At 44.7% G+C, this 27,154-nt stretch overlaps 1 long non-coding RNA gene across 1 annotated transcript in view; it reads left to right on the top strand.

Annotated features, from left to right (window-relative positions):
- Positions 1 to 27,154, top strand: part of LOC138504802 (uncharacterized) — a 275,273-nt gene that overhangs the window by 55,293 nt on the left and 192,826 nt on the right. The window contains exon 2 of the long non-coding RNA XR_011279983.1: positions 22,527 to 22,655. This is a non-coding gene — a long non-coding RNA (uncharacterized lncRNA). The remainder of the gene's footprint in view (positions 1 to 22,526; positions 22,656 to 27,154) is intronic.

Genomic DNA, 27,154 nt, shown 5'->3' with positions numbered 1-27,154 from the left:
TTAAGGATTATGATGGTGCTTATGCACGAACTTCACGCAAGAGTTTGCCCTCAAAATCCACGTAACAAGTAAGTGTACTCTAGATATGATGTCACTTTAACCACTGAGGCCACTAACATTTCTTGTTTGTCTCGTATATTGTTGTAACTTTGATCTATCACTGCCAAATGAATGTAGTCTGCCAACTGAATACATTTCTCGCGCTTTAGGGGAAATCAGAGTGTTCATGTTATGTGTCTTTCACGCTCAACTAATCAGCAATATTTCTTTGTGCCCCAAACATTATGGATTACATGGGTGTTCACTTTTGTAATGTTTCTACACTTCAAAGCCCAAGTGCATTGATCCATGAAGTAACATTTGTAAGGGCAACTATGCCATGGGATACAGGGTGCATTTTCAAGTAAGGTTAGTACACTTATCAGGTTCATTTAAATACAGTATGTGTGTTTCTCTTCCACAGGTGGTACAGCCTAGTGGCCTCCCGTTCATTTACATGGTGGCTTTATGGGAGGCTTGGATTCCTCGTTCGACGGGTAATGCCCGCCTGTGTCGGAGCCATTCGCACCAAATTCCCCAGTAACAGCGGAAAGTACAGGGGATTTTCCGACACTGTGCTGCAACCTGAAGTATACAATGTGTAGTATATTTGTACCATCAACATCAGCAACAAAATAAAATACAAAAGAGCTTTAATGAACAGTTGTTTCAATTTTTCAGTGCATCAAGCACACACTCACTTGTCTATGAGGGACATGAAAGAATGGTTGGTGCCCTTTTACACTCACCTCCTCTGCAACAATCTATCCCCCTGCGCTATCAAAGGCAGTTTGCACCTGTGGCCATGCGCTCTCAAGGGGGCTGGCAGGGTGTGAACGGCCAAGGTGTCACACACCATGTACACTTCAAAGGTATCTTCCGCACAGGGGCCATTGTTCACATGTCCTACCCAGACCCAGTGTCTCCAGGCTCCCCTGAAGCAGACTGCGCCCCTGCAATCCACATAAGTGTGTCTCCCTTCAGCAGTGTTCCGGCCCTTTTCTGCACACCTCTTGCCCATCCATCCCCACTCCACTATCAATGGCAGTTCGCACCTGGGGCCGTGCACTCCCAAGGGACATGTTTCAGAGTGCACAGCGCTGGCATTGATGGCCTAAATTGTCTTTTCAAATGTACCCTCTTTGTCAACTTTTTGCCCCGCTCTTTTCCCCTTTCCCCCTCTACTGTACTTGCTCGATCATCTGCCTGCTTGGGTCCTCAGGATATAGGTAGACGTGTGTTGCTTTTCTGGAGAATATATTACTACATGGGATAAGGGCTGTGATGTGGGACCTTGACTGATCAGGGCACGGGAGGGTCAGATGGATATCAGCATGAAAGGAACTGTGGGGGCTGAGCTGGTGGGCTCAGGCCTGGTGGGTGGAGGTTGTTAGTGCACGGGAAGTTCAGTGGAGATGAATGGGTACTTGGATTTATGACTTGTCAGTGTCTCACTTTATCCGCAGACCACATCCCTCCGTTAGAACAGGGCACGCGCATACGTGGCAATGGTGAGGAGATGGTTTGGGCTGGCTGAGCGAGCCGCTGTGGATGGGAGAGCTGCATTTTTACAGAGAGATGGATTTTCAGGACTAGTAGAAAGATGTCATTCGGGCTATGTCATTCGGTCTATCTCAAAATGGTTTCCTAATGCGGGGCTTGAAACTTTAGTGTATGTGTTATTTGAGATGGGGTGTGGTGTAACAGAATATTGCGGGGGTTGGCTACGCCTCCCCCCTTGGTAATTATATATGATATGTTTCGAGAGTGACGAACGAGTGGGAGGGAGGCAAGGATCGTCACTTCCCAACACTAGTAAGATCGTTGTCTCCATCTTCCCTCTATTCCCCCTGCATTGCGTCATCGCATCTTGAAACATTTGTGCATTGGTGCGTTATAAATGCAATATAATATCATCATATACTATCATCATATACTATCACGTTCTGTTTCAGACAGACACAAATGGAATCTTAGTTTACACCAGACTTTCAGTAACTTGTATTATCTGTTTTACTGACCTTAAGTGTAGCTGGTGGATGCCAGCAAACAATTCGTAAATCTTTCGAACATGTTTCGAATGCCACATTGTCGGCCGGGCTCATCGCTTCCATGGAGTGAAGGTCCCTTCGTTTGATGTTGCTTTTGGGGAGTTCACACCGATGCGTCTTGTACAGTATGTTTTAGATTTATGGCTTTACTTCACAAAAACGAAACAGACCTGGCACACACGCTCGAAAGGAGCTTCAATTGTTTGGTGACCTTTGAACGAAAGGGAGGATTCGCTATGGCTTGGAGGGCAGAAGGTGTTGAATACCCACAAAAATGTTAAGATTCACTATTTTAAAACTGGACATTGGAACATTTATTTTCATTCTATGGAAACCGTTGTTCCGAGCGGACACTCAGCGTTACGCCAAGAGAATGGAAATACCAAATATTATGTAAGCTTAACTATTCACTTTAAAGACCAGTTTATAAGTATTGCTTGCTTACATTGTTATGGGTTGTTAGTTGGAGCATACTGTGACGATTATTCATCGACGACCCGCAAACACAACCTGTATGCAGGCTAGTGATATCTAAACCACTTCTTCCCATGGCATATCAGTGTGTGCTATCAACGTTGTATTATTTGATGAGCCCGGTGCAGAGCATTTTCCAAGGTGACTTGGTTCGCTTGTCGACATGTGATGTTGCCAGTTCCGTTACATTTTTTAAAAAGGTAGTGTAACGCTCACCTGATTCCCGTAGAGGCGCCGGTCTTGACTGGGCGTATACCGTATCTGCAAAGGTGATGTGTAACACACGGCTGGCTCTTTGGGCTGGACCTCTGTGCACTGCATGTCTGACTTGAAGGGTAAGATGTCTGCAGATAGAAAATATGGGATTAAGGAACTGGGTTATTGAATGTCTCTCTCTTCTTCCCTTTCTCTTCTCCTGTAGAACCCCAAAGGTTAACGCTCTCACCTTAGGTAAGTGAACGCCGTGCTCTCCATCTGCCTCGTGGCAGGGTGCTGTAACCAGTTTCTTCACTGGATAAGGGGAGCAGGCCTCTTGACTTCAGAGGACTGCTGTCCGTCGTTTACTGCACGAACGGTAAGTTTCGAGTAATTCTAATGTCTTTAAAGTCTTTAGTAATGATGTTTCTTGTTTTGCAGGGTTCCGGCGATGGCGGATGACGGGCTGAAGTGAGTTGAAGATGGAGCCCGTGTGATGAATAGAAGCGCCTGGAAGCACGTAAGTAAGCGCTTGTTGCCTGCTTCACGATGCGCTCTAACTGTCTTTTTATTTTGCAGGTACAAGTTCGGAGCGGCTGCGGGGTGCCGGAATACCCACTGGGTTAGATGTGGAAAGGAGTAATGGCACGTGAGTATTAAAGTTCCCCAATGTCTTTAAACGCACCTTGTTTTGTCTTTCAGATGCGGGATGCAGCGCCGAAGGCCTCCGGAGCGTGCGAAGAGTTGGTAAGCCTTTGTCTTTCAGATGCCGGAATGCAGCGCGAGGCGTTGGTGACAGCCGATGGACCAGGTAAGTGAAGAGCTGTCACTGAAGACCGTAATGCTAACCTGTTCTTTCTTGTCTTTATAGGTGTTGCTGAAGACTGGATTCAGGATGGTAAGCCTTTTTCCTTAGGCCCAGGATCAGATGCAGAAGACACGATGAGCGTTCTGCTGCAGAGGATGCAGAATAACACAAAGCAAGATTCATCCATCGGGTGTGGTTTAAATAGCCTCCTGTAGTGCTTAGGTGTCTCCTTCCACAGCCACGCCTAGGTAAGAAAAGAGTTCCTGCTTTCCAGAAGAGTTCCAGTGTTCTGAATCTAGGGAGTGGCTCCTGCCCCACCCAACAGGAAAAGTAGTTCCAAACAGAAGAGGATCAGAGGCTCAACTGGCAGGCAAGTAAGCAGCATGGTCTGCTGCAGGTAAGTCCACCCAAGCATTATGAGCCCGGCGCTTCCAGCGCTGGGACTGGGCATATTTATGAGCCTGGTGCCACTGGTGCCAGGACTGGGTCCAAAAGGTCCCAATTGGGACTGGTTGGCACTCGGAACCTGGGTTATGGATCTGCTTCCAAGGGAGTTGGGAAAACCCTGACCTTTTGGAAGCAGAGATCATGACAGTACCCCCCCTCAAGGCCCCTCCCAAACCGGGCTTCTCCGGGGGTTTTGGCTTGTCAGGAAATGTTCGGTGAAATCTTTTGATTAGGCGAGGAGCGTGGACATATTCAGCAGGTTCCCAGGATCTCTCTTGGGGGCCGTAGCCTTTCCAGTCAATTAGGTAAAATAGTTTAGATTTGGAGATCTTGGAGTCCAGAATGCTTTTGACTTCAAACTCGAGTTCTCCATCAACTAGGATAGGTTTTGGAGATTTAGTTAGTCGGGTTTGAGGTTGCACGGGTTTTAATAGAGAGACGTGGAAGACCGGATGTATCTTCATGTGCGGGGGCAAGTCCAACTTGACCGCTACTGGGTTTACTATGGTAGTGATGGAATAGGGACCAAGGTATCTTGGGTTGAATGTGCGTGGCCCTTTTAGAGGTAGATATTTGGTGGATAACCAGACTTGATCCCCTACTTGATATTGAGGGGCTTCCTTCGGATGTTGATCTGCTCCTTTCTTGTATTGTTCTTTAGCCCTTTGAAGGTGAGAAACAGCTTCCTTAAAGGCTTGGGTGATTGTAGAATGCAGGTAGTCTACTGCCGGTGTTTCAAGATCTTGGAGGGGATCCAACTCCGAGGTTCGAGGGTGACTGCCGTACAAAAGAAAAAACGGGGTTTTCCCAGTTCCCGAATGGACAGAGTTATTGTAGGCATATTCGGCTATCCAAAGGATGTCTTTCCAAGTTTTTTCAGTTTGTTGCAGCATGCAGCGTAAATACTGTTCCAGAGTTTGATTGGTCCTCTCGGTTTGTCCGTCGGTCTGAGGGTGGTGACTGGTCGATAGTCTCACATCAATTTGAGCCGACCGACAGCAACTTTGCCAAAAATGAGAAATAAATTGACTACCTCGATCCGAAATTGGAACCGAAGGAAAACCGTGCAGTCGGACGATGTTTTCGAGAAATTCTCGGGCCAGAGTTGCTGCTGTTGGCAAGCCTTTGAGCGGAATGAAATGCGCCATCTTGGAGAATAAGTCCACGATTACTAGAATTGTATTGTATCCGGAGCATGGAGGTAGATCGGTGATGAAGTCCATAGAAAGCGTATGCCAAGGGCGAGGTGGGATGTCAATAGGGCGTAAGAGGCCTGCTGGTCTTTCCTTTTGACTCTTGTTTTGGGCGCATACTCCACAGGACATTATAAAGTCTCTGATATCTTTTTTCCAAGACGGCCACCAGAAGTAGCGCTTGATCTTTTCTGAGGTCTTGGCCATACCGGGATGTCCTTCCATTAAAGAATCGTGATAACAAGAGATTACTTTTTTCTGTAAATCTGTGCTGGGTAGGTATAATCGTTCTTGGAAATACAATAAGTTGTCCTTTACTGCAAAGTCCTTTCCCTGCAGATGCCAATTCTGTATGTCTGCTGGAGTTACAAGTTGCCTGGCCTTATCCTTAACTTCCTCTATGGATTCCGTGGCGATTACACCCAGAATTCTTTGTTCGGGAATGATTGGTACAGGTTTAGCGTTGATCAAGTGTTCTTCCACTCCCATCCGAGAAAGGGCATCAGCTTTACCGTTCTTTGTACCAGGTCGATAGGTAATTATGAAGTCAAACTCGGCAAAGAATAATGCCCAACGGAGTTGTCTAGAGGATTGGGCTTTTGCGGTTTTCAAATATTGCAGGTTTCGGTGATCCGTAATCACAGTAACGGTGTGTCGGGCCCCCAGCAGATAATGCCGCCAAGCCTTAAAGGCAGACTTGATAGCCAGAAGTTCCTTGTCAGTAATCGTGTAATTGATTTCAGGAGGCGAGAATTTGCGGGACCAAAATGCCACGGGATGCAACTGATTGGTTACTGGGTCCTTTTGTGATAGAACTGCCCCCATGGCAAGGCTTGAAGCATCAGTTTCCACGATGTAGGGGAGTTCGGGGCGAGGGTGTTTTAAGATTGGTGCAGAGATAAATTTAGTCTTCAAATCCTGGAAAGTTTGTTCCGCCTCGGTAGACCATTCAAAACGTTTGTTTTTCTTTAACAAAGCAGTGATGGGCTGGACTATTCGAGAGAATTCGGGGATAAACCTGCGGTAAAAGTTAGCGAAGCCTAACATGCTTTGCACACCTTTTACGGAGGATGGTGATGGCCATTTGAGAACTGCATCGACCTTCTTTGAATCCATACGCACTCCGCTAGGTGATAATATGAATCCCAAGAATTCAACTTCAGTCACGTTGAAAACACATTTTTCCAACTTAGCGAAAAGTTTGTGTTGACGCAATCTTTCGAGGACCATTTTCACGTGTTTCCGATGTTCAGATTCCGATGAAGAATAAACGAGGATGTCGTCAATGTAAACAACAACACACACATCTATGAGCTCTCTGAGGACATCGTTCATAAAATATTGAAAGGCGGCCGGGGCATTGCAAAGTCCGAAGGGCATGACCTGATATTCAAATAGGCCATACTTGGTGCGGAAGGCCGTCTTCCATTCATCGCCCTCTTTTACTCGTACCAAGTGGTAAGCTCCTCTAAGATCCAGCTTTGTATATATGCATGCTTTTCTGACTTGGTCCAGGAGTTCAGGGATCAAAGGTAACGGATATCTATTCTTAACGGTGATCTGGTTCAGGGAGCGATAATCTATACAAGTTCTAAGGTCTCCTTCCTTTTTTGGAACGAAGAACAAAGCTGAAGAAGCAGGGGACTTGGAAGGACGAATAAACCCATTTGCCAGGTATTGATCCAGGTATTGTCGAAGGTGAAGGTTCTCAGGCTCGGTGAGGGCATAAATTCTACTACAAGGAGGAGTAGATCCAGGTATCAGGTCTATCTGGCAGTCATAAGACCTATGAGGAGGTAGAGAGTTAGCCTGATCCTTCCGGAAAACATCTTGGTATTCTAGGTATTCGGGAGGTAACTGGGGAGTCTCTGAAGAAATTGCTGCCAGTGCAACACCAGGTGGAGGGTGACAAGTAGAGACACATTCTGGAAACTGGACCGTTCTTGCTCGCCAATCGATCAGAGGATTGTGTTTCTCTAACCAAGGTATTCCTAGAATAATCTGAAACTGAGGGGCCTTGATCACATCGAACACGATCTTCTCATGGTGTCCATCTTGACTTACTAGCGTCACCTCTTGAGTGGTATGCGTTACTGGCCCGGAGGCTATCTCCGTACCATCCACCGTAGTAATGACGTCCTTTACAGCCTTGGGACAAAGAGTTAGATTCATTCTCAAAACCATTTCATGATCCACATAATTGCCGATGGCACAGCTGTCGACGTAAGCTTCAATTGCATGTAATCGATCCGGATTATCAGGGCTAATGAGGACCATAGGTATCACGAAATGCGAGGTCACGGAACTGGTTTTCACGCTCGGCAAGAGGACCTCTATTCTTGTCGGGCGAGGTTGTTTCCCTGCTCAGAGTTTGTAACTTTGGTAACTGCAGCTCCTACTGCCTTCTTGGCAGGTTTCACCGGACAGTCTCGAAGAAAGTGCCCTGAGTTTCCGCAATAGAGGCATAATTGCAACTGTTTTCTCCTTTCCCGCTCCTTTTGTGTTAGAGGACCTTTCAGACCCCCTATTTGCATGGGTTCCCCGGAGTCTACTCCTTTGGAAGGAGTTGGCGGTTTGGAAAATACTCGGGCATCAAACTTGGAACGATCGGCCTTCCTGTTCTGCAGTCTGTGATCTATTTGAACAACTAAGTCTATATAATCCGAACAATCTTGTGGGGGATTCACTACTTGGGCTAACACATCTTTGAGCTCTCCACGTAGAACTCTATAAAACAGCGTAATCCTTTTGTCCTCAGGCCATTGAGTTTCCACTATCAGTCTGTTGAAAGACGCAATATAAGCCAAAAGGTCTTGATTACCTTGTCGCAACGAAAGAAGCTCATTGTCCAAGGCCTGCCCCTGTGAATGTCTTGCGAACAGTTTTTCCATACTGAGCTGAAAAGCTTGAAAATCATGGAGGACCGGATCATCTTGATTTACTAGAGGGATCGACCAGTCTGCCGCATTGCCACTAAGGTACGAAAGCACGAAAGCTACTTTAGCTTGATCAGTTGGAAAGGCTGCTGGCCGGCATAAGAAATGCAACCGGCACTGATTGATAAATACTGCAAACCTCTTTGGGTCACCAGAAAATCGTTCGGGCGGAGCCAGAGGTACATTCCCAGGTAGGTTGATCTGCACTGGATTCATAGAGGATGTAGAAGGAAGATTTCCCCCAGATGCGGGTAACGGGGTCTGTCCGGCTTGTGACTGTAGCAATTGTCTAGCGAGATCATCTGTTCGCTCCTTGGAAATAATCAGTTCCCTTCTTAGAGCGTTCGTTTCCTGACGGGCTGCATGCACTTCTGCCCTTAGTTCCCCAAGTAACTGGGCTAGCTGGTCGGTATCCGAGGTTTCCATAGCGCCTGGACGGGAGTTTTGTGGTAGGCTTTGCGTTCTGTAACGCTCACCTGATTCCCGTAGAGGCGCCGGTCTTGACTGGGCGTATACCGTATCTGCAAAGGTGATGTGTAACACACGGCTGGCTCTTTGGGCTGGACCTCTGTGCACTGTATGTCTGACTTGAAGGGTAAGATGTCTGCAGATAGAAAATATGGGATTAAGGAACTGGGTTATTGAATGTCTCGCTCTTCTTCCCTTTCTCTTCTCCTGTAGAACCCCAAAGGTTAACGCTCTCACCTTAGGTAAGTGAACGCCGTGCTCTCCATCTGCCTCGGGGCAGGGTGCTGTAACCAGTTTCTTCACTGGATAAGGGGAGCAGGCCTCTTGACTTCAGAGGACTGCTGTCCGTCGTTTACTGCACGAACGGTAAGTTTCGAGTAATTCTAATGTCTTTAAAGTCTTTAGTAATGATGTTTCTTGTTTTGCAGGGTTCCGGCGATGGCGGATGACGGGCTGAAGTGAGTTGAAGATGGAGCCCGTGTGATGAATAGAAGCGCCTGGAAGCACGTAAGTAAGCGCTTGTTGCCTGCTTCACGATGTGCTCTAACTGTCTTTTTATTTTGCAGGTACAAGTTCGGAGCGGCTGCAGGGTGCCGGAATACCCACTGGGTTAGATGTGGAAAGGAGTAATGGCACGTGAGTATTAAAGTTCCCCAATGTCTTTAAACGCACCTTGTTTTGTCTTTCAGATGCGGGATGCAGCGCCGAAGGCCTCCGGAGCGTGCGAAGAGTTGGTAAGCTTTTGTCTTTCAGATGCCGGAATGCAGTGTGAAGACCTCCGGAGCGCACGAAGAGTAGGTAAGCCTTTGTCTTTCAGATGCGTTGGTGACAGCCGATGGACCAGGTAAGTGAAGAGCTGTCACTGAAGACCGTAATGCTAACCTGTTCTTTCTTGTCTTTATAGGTGTTGCTGAAGACTGGATTCAGGATGGTAAGCCTTTTTCCTTAGGCCCAGGATCAGATGCAGAAGACACGATGAGCGTTCTGCTGCAGAGGATGCAGAATAACGCAAAGCAAGATTCATCCATCGGGTGTGGTTTAAATAGCCTCCTGTAGTGCTTAGGTCCCTCCTTCCACAGCCACGCCTAGGTAAGAAAAGAGTTCCTGCTTTCCAGAAGAGTTCCAGTGTTCTGAATCTAGGGAGTGGCTCCTGCCCCACACAACAGGAAAAGTAGTTCCAAACAGAAGAGAATCAGAGGCTCAATTGGCAGGCAAGTAAGCAGCATGGTCTGCTGCAGGTAAGTCCACCCAAGCATTATGAGCCCGGGGCTTCCAGCGCTGGGACTGGGCATATTTATGAGCCTGGTGCCACTGGCGCCAGGACTGGGTCCAAAAGGTCCCAATTGGGACTGGTTGGCACTCGGAACCTGGGTTATGGATCTGCTTCCAAGGGAGTTGGGAAAACCCTGACCTTTTGGAAGCAGAGATCATGACAGGTAGCAGGCGCCCCTCGCTAGAAAGAACATGGCATGATAACCTGTTATGTGTTTTTTTCACACTTTGAGTGTCCGCAGCTGTGGGTTTCCATTGTTTGTGGTTTGTGTTCGTTATTAGGTTTTACCCGGTGCAGAATGACAGGGTAAATGGGTACATTTGAATAAAGAACGGCTACTAAAATATATTTTTATTATGTTTTCTACACAGCTACATTTTGCCGTTCTGCGAATGCCATCGCTTCCAGATACCGACAGATGGTTACTTCCGCCAGAAGTTGCAGATATGGATTTCCATTGCACTGATGTGGGACGATTGCCCGGGACCGCTATGCCCTTTCACAGTACCAGTGACAAGGAGCAACCCGTCATCGTTTACAGTGGTGTAGCAAGAAGCTGATGCCGAAGCTTTGCGATTCAAGGTGCGTCAAATGTGCATCCCGAAAGGAACACTGTGTGCATCATGATAAAGTTCTGATACTATAACCCAAGGACTTTCAATAATTGCTGGTAAATTGAAATCACTGGAGGTTCTCCAAGTGTTTTCTGTGAAATAAAACATTTTAAATTGCAGAGTATTGATGTTTCCTTTAAAAATACTGTTTTCTATTCCGATTTTTGTGACACGCTGTGCTGTGAGAGGATGTTTGTGTTGATATTCCAGGTTCTGCATCAACTGACGTTAAGACGTAGGTGATGACTGGGTGTGTTTGAAAATCGGTGGAGAATATCGCTAGGAATAGTGATGTCAGCTACAGGGGTGGGTGATATGATTTAGGCCGGAAGGGCACTTGAATTTAGGATGATCGATCCACGGATAAGATTAGCACAAGATGGTCGTGCCCCGCTCATTGATTTTGCATGTGCAACAAACCAAGGAAAGGTGCATAGGAAATGTTTTTACGATCGATCACAGTTTGCTTAAAACCACATGCCTGAACGATCGGGACAATAACAGTTTTAAGGGCACTATTCCTTTAAGCATGTGAAGGATCTCTCATGAAACAGCACTTTCCAAGAACGCCTCAGGCACAGTTTGAGTAATCTGCAGAACAGAGATGGGAGGGGTTCTTTGCATGGCTAATTGCAATTCAGGATGCCCAACCCTTACTACCAGTGTTATGTAATATCTGGTACCCCATACCGTTTGCACAGGCAGCAGCAGCTGAGATATCAGGCGTTTTTCACAAGACTCTTCAGTACTGTAAACTTTCGTTTCAGAGAGGACTTGCCTTTTATTCTTTGCAGTTTATGTATTAATCAGCCCATGCATACGCGTGACACGTTTCTAGAAAGCCAAAAGTAAAAGGCACGATAACATCTCACGTTGAGGGGCTGTAAGGTACATTCTTTCTAAAAAAAAATAACAATGACTAATCCCCCACACTAACGTGAGATGGGGGTTTAGATTCTATTAAAGACAAGGAGGCGATTATTATGCATTACAATCTTTACTCTGAAACCACAGAAGCAAAGAAAAAACTTTTACAAACAAAAAAGTTGTAAAGAACAGAACTAAATAGAGTTCAATGGCAATGTATGGGAGCTCCCCAATCCATCATGGAGGACAGGTCATGCCCTGCAGGCGACCAATGAGCAGGGACCCTTCCCCATATAAGTCCATTACTCCAATCCCAACCCCTCTTTCTGTAGCTGTCTTGAACCAGACGTCCACTGCACAGATCAGACGATAAACGATGAAGGCCAATCCAATGAAGCTCTCGTACCACGCACTAAATAACTTGTAACTGCGAGCCACACTCCTGATCAGGACCTTAAACCATAGCTGTAAAAAACAACAAGCAAGAAGGGTGGGTGGCTGGGCAGAACAACAAACCAAAGAATGTTTTCACTTGAACCACCTATGTACATGCATATCACAATTGACATCATATCATATCCAGGGTGGGAGGGTGGGATAATAATCGCCTCCTTGTCTTTAATAGAATCTAAACCCCCATCTCACGTTAGTGTGGGGGATTAGTCATTCTATGACAAGACAGGAGGCTCATATTATGCAAGTTCAAAGCCCTTGCATCTCATTAGCACAACATGATCCATAATAGAGCCAATATAATGAATAATAAAATAATAGGAAAGGAAACCTTAAATGTTTTCATTAAATAATCAGCTGACCGCAAGAGAATTGCCCAAGACTGGGATGCCCGAAAAACTGTCTTATAAGGCATAGACAAATCCACTGCAAGAAAACAGGAAAATGTGTCAATTCCTGTGTTCCTTACCAGCCACCAAAACCAACTGGTTAAAAGAGGGGAAAACATTGAACAAAGTTCTCCTATACTAATAGGTTAGGACAAAACTCATCTGAAATAAACACCTCTGTTGTCCAATCAAACATTTAAAACACTTAAATTCATACCCTTTTTGGGAACCTAGAAAGCAAACCAAAGAAAATAAGCACCTAGCTCTCCTGGAGATAAAGAAAAGAAAAGTACCCCATAGGGGTGAAAGTCTTGTAGGTTCCATCCCATGCATTAAAGGAAGATATCGCATTAGAATAGGGCATGTCGCAGAACTACACTGGGAACCAAGAGGGAAAGACAAATCTTCAAAAGGTAAAATGGGAGTACATTTTGTAATAGGACAACCCATCCTGAGCAGAGCGGAAAAGCAATACAATTAACCCACAATTGTCTTCAGACATATATGTATACTAAGGAGGGATGTCTTCTGGAGGCAGAAACAGAATGGAAAAGAGGAGCCCCACCTGAGAAGCTAAACCCATCAAACCGCCAACACGGAGACCTTCAGACCTCCCCAACTCTTGCAGAAGGACTCTGCTACATGACAAAAGGCAGATATTAACAAACCTGATCCTTAAGAGGGCAAACTTGGCAAGGAGAAAAAATGTATCTGACATCCAATCGCCACCATTATAGTGATATGTAAACCCCCTTGTAGATATGCCCGGTGTTTGAACCTTGATCCCTCCTCCCTGGAGATAAACCCCTTAGAGGATCAAAACTAACCGAAGGAGGGCACCAAAATTCCAAAGTCTTAGCAAGACTCTAAACTGCAAAGAACTAATCACTAAACAGTTAAACTGAAGTTGCACACCAGAATAGGTCCAGCAAATATTTCAGCCAACTTGCAGATCCTTGAAGCTCACAGCACCTTGAGCTGGCACCTTACTATAAAAATGAACTCTTGTGAAAGAAACCAAAAGGACCATCTGCCATGCAGGCGACTATGAGAACCACGTCAGTAACTAAATATAAATATCCCAGCCCTATGGGAATCGTAGCGGCAGACACCTTCTGATAGTGAATGTATAGACGCTAGAACACATCAATAGAGGGTCATGAGAACGTGGATGGGGAATTAGTATCACTCCCAGACCCCTCTATCCCATCAAAGGATATTGAGTCCTCCCAAAAGAGGAGAAACCTCCCCCACTTATCCAAGGGAAACCTTGCAACCCAGAAGAAAGCTACCCTGAGGACCCCATTAAAGCACCGCTTTACACCCTTAAGAGAAGTAAATACACTATAGCACCTCTAACCAACCCCTGACTGTGGACAGGATCAGCTTAACTTCTTGAAATACCAGATATTAGCAGAAAGGAAAGTAACTGACGGGAGGGAAATGCTCAGTGCGAGTCTGCACTGGTCACGCGTCAGAACTCCTGTAAAAAAGGAAAACAGAAAACCATCGGGTGTTACCCCCATAGGTGTAATAATATGATGCAATCTCCCCCAAGGATGGCGGGAAGGGAATGAGGGGGAAAGGACTCTGGATAATTATCAATGCCCAGTAAATGTAAGGTTGAGAAAGAAACTGGGACCACTGTCCCCTCAAACCCTGAGGACTGAATCACTGTATTCATGTGAGGCAGACTGGCCACTAAAGGAATCAGGGAATGAAAAACTAAGCACATTGTCCATAGCAAACCAGTACTTATACAGTAAACCCTCAGGTATACGAGAGGTGCTTACTTATCGATCTCAGCAGGATAAAAGACAGATTTAGACCTTTCCAAATTTAGGAACCTGCATCAGTAGGGTCAGCAGAGATATGAAAACAGCACTCTATTTGGTGCACTTTAGAAAAATATATATGTATAAAGAGGTTAAGCAACGCTCATGAGGGTACAGAAGCCTACTTGTACTCCTCGAGCAGAGGAGAAGTTGCAATATACTATTAGACAGCAAGCTGAACCATAGGCCAAGCTTTGGGAGGAAAACCATGGGGCAGGCGCCATAAAGTTATTACTTGGCAACTCATCTATCAGATACCATCAAGTCTTTCCAAACATTCCATCCAAGTAAAACATGGTTGCTCAACTTGTCATGCAACAAAAACTGAACAGTTACCCTCGAGCTGACCCTGTCTCCACCAAAATCCAATAGAATAATGAATGTCCAATGGAACAAAAATAGGGGAGAAAAACATGTCCCCACTAAAGAGCCTTAAGCCCTGCAGACCTCACTAGAGACACTCTTTTTTCTCCTCATGTTGAGAGAAAATACTGTAGCTTAATCAGCACGGGTATTGGGTGGAGCAATTGAGGTCGGCGAAGCAAACCTAAGGAAAGGACTGAGTTGTCCTGAACTAACTAAGGTAAAGGGCGACAGAATTTTTAACTAAAAGACGAAGGATAATACCAGAGAGATGATTAGAGACGAAGGTACAACCCCTCCATATGGGTCTGTTTACAACCACTTCCACACTCTCTTTTCTTCAAAGTACTTAATAAATAAATAATATATAAAATATATAATATATCCAACGAAGAGGGGTTACGCCCTCACAGGGGTCCGAACCCCAGGCCCTTATATAAGCTGATACTCACTGAGCTATCCGGGCCACTGACAATTCTGAAAAACGCAAATGTGCTCCAGTCAACACTTAAACATATTGTTTATCAAAAGCGTACACTGAGCAAGTGCACCTCAACTGCTCACCCCAGCAGGGTGTGGCAACTTATAGTACACGAGGGAGCACCTCGCAGTATAAACCAGGCGAAGCCTGAAACCGACGGTTACTGCATGCCTACCAGAACAAACAATGGCGTCAGCCATATGCAGCACTTAAACAAAGCTGCCGACCTTAAGGGAGTAATACACTCAGCAAGTGCATCTCCAACTGCTCGCCCGAGCACGGCGTGATAATCAGCAGTATACGAGGGGGTAACCTCGCATTAGAACTCAGGCAGAGCCTGAAACCGAGCAGGTTATGGTGCATGCCAGTTAAGGTAATTACCCAAGTTGCTGACTTTAAGGGAGGAAACACTGAGCAAGTTTACCTCAAACTGCTCACCCTAGCAGGGCGTGGACCCAGCAGTATACGAGGGGACCCCTCGCAGAAAACACAGGCAACCTTGCCACCGAGCAGGTGACTGCACCTTTCCAGGGAAGATAATGACATCTGCCACCAGCAGCCCCCAAACAAAAGAAAACTGAAGTTTAAGGTAGGAAACACTGAGCAAGTGCACCTCCAACTGCTCACCCGAGCAGGGCGTGATAATCTGCAGTACACGAGGGGGTAACCTCGCAATAGAATTCAGGCTGAACCTGAAACCGAACAGATGGCACCTCAGTGAAGGCAAATCACCTAATTTAAGAAATAAGTAAATAAATAAACAATAAAATAAAAACTGCAGAATTGGCAGTGTATGAGGCTCTTCAGTAGGCGAACCAGTGTTAATATAAGTTGAAATATCAATATAAACACAAAATAAAATATCAATTTTTAAATATATATATATACATAAACATTCATATTCAAAAGTAATTAAAATTACATATAATCTTGTTAAAGTGGAAAAATGCGGACTGGGCTGTCTCAAGTGGTCTCGCATAACTAGGGTGAACAGGCAACCCGGATTCCATTTGAGAAACCCCTCTGGGATTTGCATGGTTGGGCGGTATGGAAAATAAAATTGTAATTATTTACCCCAACACGTTCCGAATTTAAAAGTTGGAGTATTGGTTTGAACCTGGAACCTTCCAGGTACCAGTGACAACCCCTACTGCCTGTGCTACAGAGACTGGCTTCAAAATAATAGAAAAGAAGGAAACATAGGAAATATATAGGACCAAGCACGCCCGCAGCACCTGGCAGTCCCAGGTGTAATTCAAAGAAAAAAAGAGGCCCAAATTAACCATACATACATTTTTTAAAATATCCATGATGTTCTGGACATTGTATTAGAACCCTGGCACCCAGCCTCCCAAACACCAAGCACTTAGCTGTTGAGCCACTGGAGGCTGTGTTATCCAAAGGAACACTGGAGCCCACCAAAGGGCTTTGTACACAGGTCGCCAGCAGTGCAGGCCCTGAATAAGCTAATGTAACAAACACACAAAAGAGAGGCTTGCATGCGCTGGCCTTGAACTGCTCGTGCACGCACACCTGCACAAAGCATTAGCTTCTGTTAGCCAATAAATCTTTACATAAAGAAAGCTTCCATTCAGACCAGCACGGGATAAAGAAAACAGTACACACTTAAACATAATGCCCAGTGGCAAACCAGCGCAGCGAGCGTTGGAAGTTAAACAAACAGTACTTTAAACTATAAAGGACTAATATATATCTTAAATGTATCACAAAGAAATGCTACAAGCATACAATATTTTTCCCATAATATAACCAATTAAGGTTTAACTTCTACTGACAACATGTAAGACACAAACTGAAAGGAGTGTACTTAACTGTGGTGTCAGCAGCAAAGAAAGAGGGGTTGGGATTGGAGTAATGGACTTATATGGGGAAGGGTCCCTGCTCATTGGTCGCCTGCAGGGCATGACCTGTCCTCCATGATGGATTGGGGAGCTCCCATACATTGCCATTGAACTCTATTTAGTTCTGTTCTTTACAACTTTTTTGTTTGTAAAAGTTTTTTCTTTGCTGCTGTGGTTTCAGAGTAAAGATTGTAATGCATAATATGAGCCTCCTGTCTTGTCATAGAATTTAATTTATGAATCTATCGCGTCTATCCCGTTGCTTAAAAATAGCAAAGATTGCCAGGAAACGGAGGGGCATGAGTGTACATGCAAAGGCTGGCAATGACTCACTCAGTGGACAGACAAGTAAGGAAGGCTGGTTTTGTGATTTGCGAATTGGTGATTGCTATCGTTCTGTAATGAAGGGTGGGTATCTGGCTGCCAGTGCCACTCAGGGCCCAACAAAATGAAAATGCAATATATTTTCATTCCGAGTTAGAACGAAAATATATTGCCTTTGCCTTCTCTTCTGTCCCTTATGGTGACTGTGTGAAGTCTGGATATGCAAATACACACGACACAAGCAAGTATTGTCAAAGTATTCTGTGCACTCTACAAGCACGCATGACAAGGAGGGCCAGGACAGGCGGAGGGCCAGGACAGGCGAATGCACAACGAGGCTTGAGGTCCACTTCAGCTTACCTTGAAGCTGCTGGAGGGCACATGCCATGGCTGCTCCTTCCTGCCTGTTACTCAATAGGCCCATCCCATAATATAACTAATTTCATCAGCTGTGGCCAATGACATTTTTTTTAATTTTTTTTATTTTTTAAAGAGCAGCACACGCTTCTCTCCCATGAAGAGAAAGCTCACAATGGAGCAGCCATCTTGAAGTGGGCATTGAGGCTAGGGGACAGCAATTAGTCTAACCCATAAAAAGAATGGTGTGGTGCAGTGGCGCAATCGCTTTGGATAGCAAAGGACATGAGGGCCACCCGCAGGCAGTTCTTTTAATTAAAAAAACAAACATAAAAAAACAATGGTTTTTTGTTGTTGTTTGGCCTGGGGTCGCAAGCAAGAAAGCAGGGGTCGCATCTGCGACTCCTGAAAACCCCCAAATGATGTCCCTGTTTCCCACCTTTCTTTACACTGTTCGTCTTGCATATTTCTGTTCATCCAGAGGTTTAGTTCACTATATTACTGTTCTTATTGTATCATATACGCTCAGTTGGAGAGTTCCTCATACCCAACACGGTTATGCCTTATTGGGAGGGATATGGTTTATGTTAAAGTTGTATGGAGGGGGTTTATGCTTTTTTGTGTTCTTTTATTTTCATGGTTATCCATTCTATGCGCATTTCCGGTGTTTTGCATATATTCTTTTGTTTTTTTTAGATATGGGTGGTTATTGGTTGCTCCATAGCCCTTCTTACACCATGTTCCAGTTCGTGTGTTTGTGCGCGAATCCATCGGCATCGGCCGCGCTCCGCCCCCCCCCTCCCCAAATGGTGCTGGGCTGGTTTCGTGTTCCTTCTCAAGTATGCTGTGGGTTTGTGTACGTTGCTCGGATGGACTTTCAGTCGTTTGTGTAGTTTACCTGCTTTTTGTAGTTCATAAAATGTTGGCTATGTGCGATTTGGGGGCAAACATTTTTTCATTTTTCCAAGGTGGCTATCAGACAGCTTATCATTTTTATGTTAGAATGTATAAGTGTAAATAACCCTTTAAAAAAAGAAAATACGTACCCTTTTAAATAATAAGACGCCAGACTTGTTTTGTTGCAGGAGACACATCTGCAATTAGAACAAGCAGATTACATATTGCACAATGCTTATGTGAAAGAATTCTCAAGTACGTTTTCCAGTAACTCTAAGGTTGTAGCTATTTTTTCAAGAAAGATCTGAGGTATGCTGTGGACAGGGTGGATTGGATGTAGGCTCAGAGGGTTGATATACTGGGATCAAGCTGTGAGTGGAGAAATGTGTTTCGCACTTTTAAATATGTATGCACCAAATGTGGCTCAGGCAAACTTTTTAAAAAAATTAGATGGTGTTTTTTAAAGCATGGGCGACGTGGAGCTTATCATTGGAGGTGACTTTAATACAACGTTGGATGCAGTAATGGATAAGTCCAATGAGTTTCACTATTATACAGAGGCCAGGGCTAAGAAACGTCTGGTGAAACTTATGAGTAAATGGGACTTACATGATATCTGCCGTAGTCTAAATCAGGGATGTAGGAAGTACACCTTCGCTTTATCTTCTCACAGGACTTCCTCGCGCATTGATTATTTTTTCGTTGGAAGAGGTGTTTGTGGTATGGTCCATAGTGCACCTATAGGCAACGTTGTGATCTTGGATCACGCAAATGTAGAGTTGACTATAGACAAATCGGATGGTGGATTGAGAGGGTTTAGACATTCAAGGCTAAATACGTCTTTATTATTGAAGTCTGATTTTGTTAAACAAGTTGAATATGTGAGTTGATTGTTTTTTGAAGAGAATTTGGGTTCTGTAGATAGTTTATCCATAGTTTGAGATACTTTAAATACTTTTTTACACGGTAGAGTTATTAGCTCAGCGTCCTACAAGAAGAGTCAAAGGGCCTGATTCATGGAACGTTTTCCTATGAGATTGCGCCATTATAAAACACTTCCATGAATCAGGCCTAGAGTTTGGTGGAACTTGACAAATTGGAGAAGGCTTATAAATTGACAAAAGAGATTTACAATAGTTCACCATCTGTTGTTAAAATGTCCTCTAGGTGCCAAATGATCTCTTGATTCTGAATTACATTCTAGGGCACAGAAAGATCTGTTGTACAGTAGGCATGGATTTTTTGGGAGCGAGGTGAGAAGTCTGGAACGCTGTGAGTCAACCGGCTTAAAACCAAAGAGAAGGGGAGACAGGTGCTTTTTATTGCAAGTGATGATGGATCAATCCTGAGGAGGAATGAAGATATTTGTGGGGCTTTTCATACGTTTTATGCTTCTCTATATAGTGATGACAGGCACATTACGGAACCTAAGGTATCTTATTATTTGGATCGTGTTGTTATTCCTGGCCTTGAAGAACACAATAAGCTCTATCTTAATGCAGACGTTTCTTTTGTTGATTCTATGGAGGCAATGCCATCTGTTAAGTGCCCAGAGCAAAATGGTTTCCCGATTCAATTCTACAAAACCTTTTAGTTGTGTTCTTTCTCCCTTTTTAATGCCGCTATATGTGGAAATGATCAGAGACGAAGCGGTAACAGACTCTATGGAGGACGCATTGATCACTGTAATTCCTTAGCCGAGTAAATATCATTTTGTTTGTGCTAATTTTTGCCTGATAAAATTGTTGAACGCAGACGTCAAAAGTTTGGAGAAAATATACTCTAGAAGACTTATTACCCTGCTACCAAAGCTGGGTCATAAAAAACAGACAGGGTTTGTTTATGGTAGAAATATGTATGATAATTTGACAGTTATTAAATGTTATTCATTTTAGGAACACTTCTGATAATACTTATGCGGCTGTCTGCATTGATGCTGAGAAAACGTTTGACAGAGTCTACTGGATTTATCACTATCAGGCGGCCCTCGATTCTTGTGGCTTTTTAATGCTTTATATAGTGGAGCAAAGGCTGAGGTTATTGTAAATGGTTTCACCTTTAAGATCTTTGCCATCAGGAGGGTTACAAACCAGGGGTGCCCGTTGTAACCTTTGCTGTTTGATTTGTTTATAGAGCCATTGGCTGCTGTGCTTAGAGCACATCAGGATGTAATGGGGATTTCATTTGGTGAGTGTACTTCCAAGGTGCTTTTGTACTCAGATGATCTCTTGGTATTGCTTTCGAACTCTGAATGCTCCTATAGAGAGTTGATGTTGTCTTTGCAGATGTTTGGTGAAGTCTCTGATTACTAGATTAACATTGATAAGACATTGATCTTCCCAATCTCGTCTTTGTGCCACAGGTCCCCCTTTAATGTGGAACAGAATGCTGGGCTGCAGGTGATTTTGGATCCTTAGGTATACAGGTAATTAGCGATATTGATTCGCTCCTTGATTTGAACGTCAGGCTTAAACTTTTAGTCAGGCATTTACACTCTGGTTGATTTGTTTGGGGATTTTTCTCATTTTAAATCTCTTAAATCTTTATGTCTTTAGATGTTTTTTTTTACATGTATTGGATACTGTGTAATGTACTTACGGGCTTAAACTTACAGAGATTGCGGTGTTGTGTCTTAAATGGCAAAGATTGAATTTGCTGCTCTGTGGTACAATTTGCACAATTAAAATGACTCTGCTCCCTAAATTATTATATGTATTTAGCATGCTCCCACTTCTGCTTTTGGGTAAATTGGCGCAGGATATTAATACATTCTTTAGTAGATTTCTTTGAGGAGGTGGGAGACAGAAAATTCCAGGAGAAGTCCATTTGAGACTGGTGCACTTGGGTGGCTTTTACTTTCCTAAAATTAGGCAGTATCACGCAGCCTTCATGTTGTATACTCTTCAAAGTTGGTTCTTGGACCATGTTGATTGTCTGAACTGGACCTTCATCGAGAGAGTCTCTCCTACCCCCCTTGATAATTTACTTAACATGGATAGTAGAATTCCAAATGGCTCGACTGTGCCGTTTATCAAACATGCCATAAAGGTTTGGAAGAAAAGAAATGTGGTCCGTGGTGATACGTTTTTGCTTAGTGCAGATTCTTGCTTATGGAAGAACCCAGCTGTGTAAATTAATAATCACACTCTCTCTTGGATTTCTAGGCAGCTGGAGGGTATTCGGAAAATAGGACACGTCTATGATGGTCAAACTCTCCTTGATTATGAGTTCTTATGTTTTAAATACAAACTGTGATTGTCTGAGTCTCGTCGTTATTTGGCCTTGACAAATCTTTTTGATATGCTGTTCTCGTCCCCTAACGCTTGTTTACATGGTTTGCACACTATTCTTTACTTGGCTAAAAGTATGTCACTCTCTGCCTCTGTGCTCTATAAGCTTCTTAATCCATGCCCATTTAACTTTTCTTCTTCGTATGGCAGGGATCGAGATCTAAGTTGTAAACTTTCTGTTATTGAGTGGTCTCGTATTTGTCCTGGTCCGGGCAAATTCAAGATTGACTTGGATTTGCATTTCACACAGCAAAGGATCAATCATTACATCTACTGGTCCCCATAGAAGCTGTTGTCCTGTAAGTTAAGTCTAGGTGGTTTATGTTGGAATTGCAAAAGTGGTGTGGGTACCACTTTACACATGTTCTGGTCATGCCAAAAAGTCCAGTAATTCTGAGGAGATGCCCTTCAATGTATAGACCTTGTGCTCGGTCTTCTCTCCCCTGCACACCTATGTTATGCATACTGGGTTTATTTTCGTCCAGCATTAACTGAACTGTTGGTAAACTCTCCTGGGTCCATAGAGCTCTTGTGGTGGCTAAGCAACATATTTTGTTGCATTGGAAGAGCACTGTTGATGACTGGCTTCACAGCCTGTCACTCCTCTCCAGCAGCGAGAGAGTGTCCTTCCAGTGTAAGCAACAACTTGATAAGTATGTGACCATTTGGAATGCTTTTAATGATTTGTACGACTGGCCCACCCCAACCCATTTTGTTTCATTTACATATTGCTAGGCCTGTTGACTTTGTGCTTTAGATGTGTTCTCATTTTGTTGCCTGTTATGTATATTTTACTGTTGTTTATCCTTTTCAGAAATCAATAAAGTTAAATACAAAATAAGACAAAATGGAAACTTTGTGTCTTACCACAAAATAGATTGTTGTGTAATAGTCATGTGTTTTTTGCCAGGTTCAACACTTCACACACGACATTGGACCTAGTATTACCTACCTGATTCTGCATGTATTTATGCCACCATTAATTTTTATTGGTGCTTTTGGGTTGGATCCTTATGAAGTCCGGAAATCTATTGGACAGGTAATATATATTTACAGTTGTTTTCATTGTTATATAGATAACAAAAGTTCTTAGAACATTTTTTGGGGGGGGATGTCTTTATTGATCGCTGACAGAGTTACAAATACACAAACAGACACATCGTGGGTGAATAATACAACAAACGCTGTCTTTAATTGCCAACGTCCACAGTTACAATGGTACTATCATAGGATGCACATAAGAGTCCATTACAGCAAATAGAAGGCATATGAAATATGCAAATTACAATTGCATCTACAAGTAAATTCATCTTGGAAGTGCAGGAAACTTTAAAATTATCATTTATGTCTTACCAGGGTAAACATATATAGTGAAGTGTTCTTCCGAGTTTGTTTGGAAATATTATCTGGTCTGGCCATTTCACACAAATACATGAGCAATGGTGACCAAACATCTTTGGGTGTTGTTTAAGATTAAACCAACTCATGCTACCTTCCTTTTCAGTAATTGCTCTTGCATCTACTTCTTCAGTAATAATGGTGATTTAGGAGTTCACAAGGATACATTTCTTCACATACAATACAATCATAGACACAAATGTGTACATGTATTAAGACAAATCCGAAAGAAAACTCAAATTAGTCACCCTAAGGGACCACAAGTAAGAGCATTTCCAGTAATATGGATAACTGTCAGCAACTTAGAACATGACTAAAACACATAGTACAGGACAGCATCAGATTCTCCATTTCGAATGGAACGTGTCCTCTCATAGATTTCTTATCTTAGATATATCCATATGGTGCCAGCTTGCAGTATATGATATTTTTTTCATGAGCAGAGGGAGCTGTGCAACATCGAGTCGATGTCCCTCGATGGTTACCAATCTCACATTGGGAAGTGACATCGATGATAGTATAAATAGCACGCATTGCACCTGTTGCCTCATTTCTGTTTTCATCATGCACAACATGCTATCGGAACGGTTCGACTCGCCCGAGTGTTTCTAACATATAAATTCTTTTTGAAAATGTCTATGTCGAAGACAGTCTTTAAGAGATGCACAGACTGCGACTCAAAGATGTCAAGCACAGAATTTGTGTCTGGTGCCTCAGCTAAGAGAAAACATAAATTCATCGAGTGTGGCTCCTGCCAATCGATCACCAGTAAGGCCTTAAAAGAGAGCAGGTCAGTCGGTTTCAAAGTCTCCATCTTCTACTAATTCAAAGAGAAAATCTTCCAAAGGTAGAAGTTCTACCGGAGACAAGTCTCCAGAAAAGCCCAAGGAACGCTCTAAACATGCCAAACGGTGGAGATTCAAGAGCAAGTCCCGTCACTCTACTTCTTTGTCTTCACGAAAGAAGTCAAAGAAACTACACCATCGTTTCTCATCTCCGACTCCTCCCCCGACAAGCATCAGGTATGTTTTCCCAAAAGGGCGCCTCAGCAGCCGAATGGGAAAGGTTCTGTCAAAAAATGATGGACATTTTTTCAAAAGGTGGCCTCTCCTGGTCCCTCGAGTGAGGCAAAGAAGGCTAGTGAGCCCACTGTGTCTTCCAAGACTGGCAGAGAATCGAGTAAGGCTTCGACCCGCACCCCCAAAACCCTGAGCCAGAAGACCTCAGGGATGTCATCTCAAGTAGCTTTGACAGTGTCAACCACAGAGACAACATCAAAGCCAAAGACTCCGGTGACTTCCATGTCAAAGGAGTCGAAGCTGAAGTGCCCTTTGAAGTCAACCACGGATCCAACTTCAAGTTTCAAAACTCAGTCGAAAGAAGGATTTCTTCAAATCCGTTGAATCCATTTTTGAGGAAGACGAGGAGGAAGATGACGTACTACCCTTCGGTTATGAACATTTGGGAATTCCTAATGTTCCAGAAGAGTTGATCTTCGATCAATCTGGTCGAGAAGACCTAGCTACTTGCTTGAAAGAAGCTAGTGGTCTAGATACCTCCCCTCAGGTTGAATTTGACACGCCAGATGTGAATGCTCACCCAAATGCCCTATAGAATGGTCATGAACAGGGTTATCAAAAACTTCGAATGGGGGCGTCCTCTAAATGACATTACTCAGGAAGACCTTGCAGACATCCTGAATAGAGGCCCACCTAAGCAGCATGTGTTGCCCTTTCATTCAGCTTTAAAAAATAATTATAGAAAACTGGCAGAAACCTGACACCACTGAACAGGGAGTTGCTTAGGAAATCCCGACCTCCTTCTGTGGTCTCTGACTTTCTTTCCAGGCACCCTACACCACAGAGTTTGGTGGTGCAGGCAGCTACCTCCACTTCAAAGGCTGTGGTTTATCCGACCATCCTCCCAGATGGGGATGATAAAAGGTACGACACAGTGGCAAAAGGGGTATTTTCTGCTGGAAGCATGGCATTAAAAGCCATTAATGCATCATCTTCACTAGCAAAATACACCTATACATTGTGGAATGTTATTTTGCAAGCTGCAGGAAACATCCCTGAAGGTGAGATGAGGCCTCCTTACCATCATAAATGATGGTAAGGAGGCCTCTTAAAGGTCCTTTCAGTCAGGCTGCATCGGCTAGTGTATGGGCACTGGTGCAGTGACCAGAAGATGTACATGGTTAGGCAAGTCTGGATTTGCCCCCAATGTCCTATCAAGCCTTCTGGTTATGCCCTTTGATGGGTTCAATCAGTTTGGGCCAAAGGCTGACGACAGTCTAGATAAGCTACATGCATCAAAGGCTACAGCAAAATCCCTAGGGGCAGCTATTCGTCAGCCACAACGACACCCGCCTTCATAGGCTTGGAGAGGGCGGTCCTTTCAGTATGACTCCTCTTTTGGTCAAAGAGGAAGAAGTCAAACTACCCAAAGAGGACAATGAAGATTCACACGTACCCCCAGAGGCCGTGGGGGGGAGGTGCTAAGGCAGCAACTTCCTCATTGCCCTCTGACACAGCCACAGCCCCAAAACCTCTCTGAGCACTTTGCTCACAGGACCCCTGTGAGAGACTGGTTGACCCAACATCTGCAAGAATGGGGTTGCATTACTTCAGATGCATGGGTCCTACAAACAGTGGCCCAAGGGTACTGTTTCCCATTTCTACAAAGGCCCCCAAATTGTCCCCTGAGTGAGCAATCTCTTCAGGAACCAGATCCACTCCTTCTACATGATATTATTTCCCTGATGGAGAAAGATGCTAGATGCTGTGGAAAGGGTAACTGTTGCAGAAACAATACTAGGGTTGGTACTCCACCTATTTTCTGGATCTGAAGAAAGACGGAGGAGGAGGACTGCGGCCCATCTTGCACCTGGGACGCTTCAACAAGTGCCTCAAAAAGGACAGATTGAAGATGGACACTCTTTCGCAGATCCTCCAGGCCCTTCAGCTCCAAGACTGGATGGTGTCACTCGATCTTCAGGATGCTGAGGGTCTTCACCAAGTTGAAGGCGGTGGTGGCAGCATATCTAAGGGGGGGATTGCTTCACAACTTTCCCTACATGGACAATTGGCTGTTCAGAGCTCGTTCTCCCGAACAGGCCCTGAAACATCTCAACAGCATCTGCCACCCGCTCCACAAACTGGGCTCCCTCAACTCCAAGATGTCCCAGGTGGGGGGGCATGGCTGGCCAGCGAGCAATGCGGACGTGAAGTCTGTGAGCTCCCGTGGCCGCCAGCTATATCCTGGTTAACATCCTTATTCTGTGGCATATAATAAGGAAAGAAACACACTTGCAGAGAGAACAAGTAGGGGTACTGTGATCCGGTCGAGAGCTGGGAAATCTGCCTGCGGAAGAAGATTTTTAAATGTGAAGGCACTACCCGTGGCGTGAACACCCCGCAAAATGGCGGCCGGAGCTAATTGGAGCTGAGGAGAAGCGCCGCCCAAGACGAACTGGCGGCAGTGCTAGCAGTGGCGGACCCAGGACCTGCTGAATGAGATAACTAATGCGGAACCAAGATCTGCTAAGTGAAACGTCGGACATGCTGTGAGCGGCTGCCCCTGAATGGCACACACCGACCTACCGATAGCCGAGGTCTGCCTGCTCACAGGGCTGTGACCCGTACTGGGGAAGCAGGGGCCACAACCGCATAAAACAGCGGCAGAGGTGCTACAAAGTCTTGTTATTGTATATCCCTGGGTGATTGTAGAGGACACTGCCCTATGTACTGAGAAGCTGTACCTGTGACCGACAGCCAAACCCACTGGAGCCTGCACTGGAGGTGAGCGTGCAACAGAGCCCCGCAGCTGCCGTCGGGAAACGAGAGCCGACGCAGTCCCCTGGCACCCTGCCCACTCCCGCAGCACTACTATACCCCGCGGCAACAGGGGTCCCCCCGCACCGCGGTAGCACAGCTGGGGGGCAAAGCCCAATACAGCAGTGGGACACAACGTTCACTGTCCTGGGGCACTGCCAGAGGGAAGCCTGAGCAGGCGCTCAACCCACGCGTGAGTACCAAGATCATGATCTGCCGGCCAACACTGACCCACCCATCTCCAGAAACACAGAGCAATATGCACTAGGACCATTAAGCTCTGCTTTAGGCATAACGCGCCCGT

Source organism: Ambystoma mexicanum, chromosome 11 (genome assembly GCF_040938575.1).
Source record: "Ambystoma mexicanum isolate Mex_15411 chromosome 11, UKY_AmexF1_1, whole genome shotgun sequence".
Lineage (NCBI taxonomy): Eukaryota > Metazoa > Chordata > Amphibia > Caudata > Ambystomatidae > Ambystoma > Ambystoma mexicanum.
This window is presented reverse-complemented; position numbering and strand designations above follow the sequence as displayed.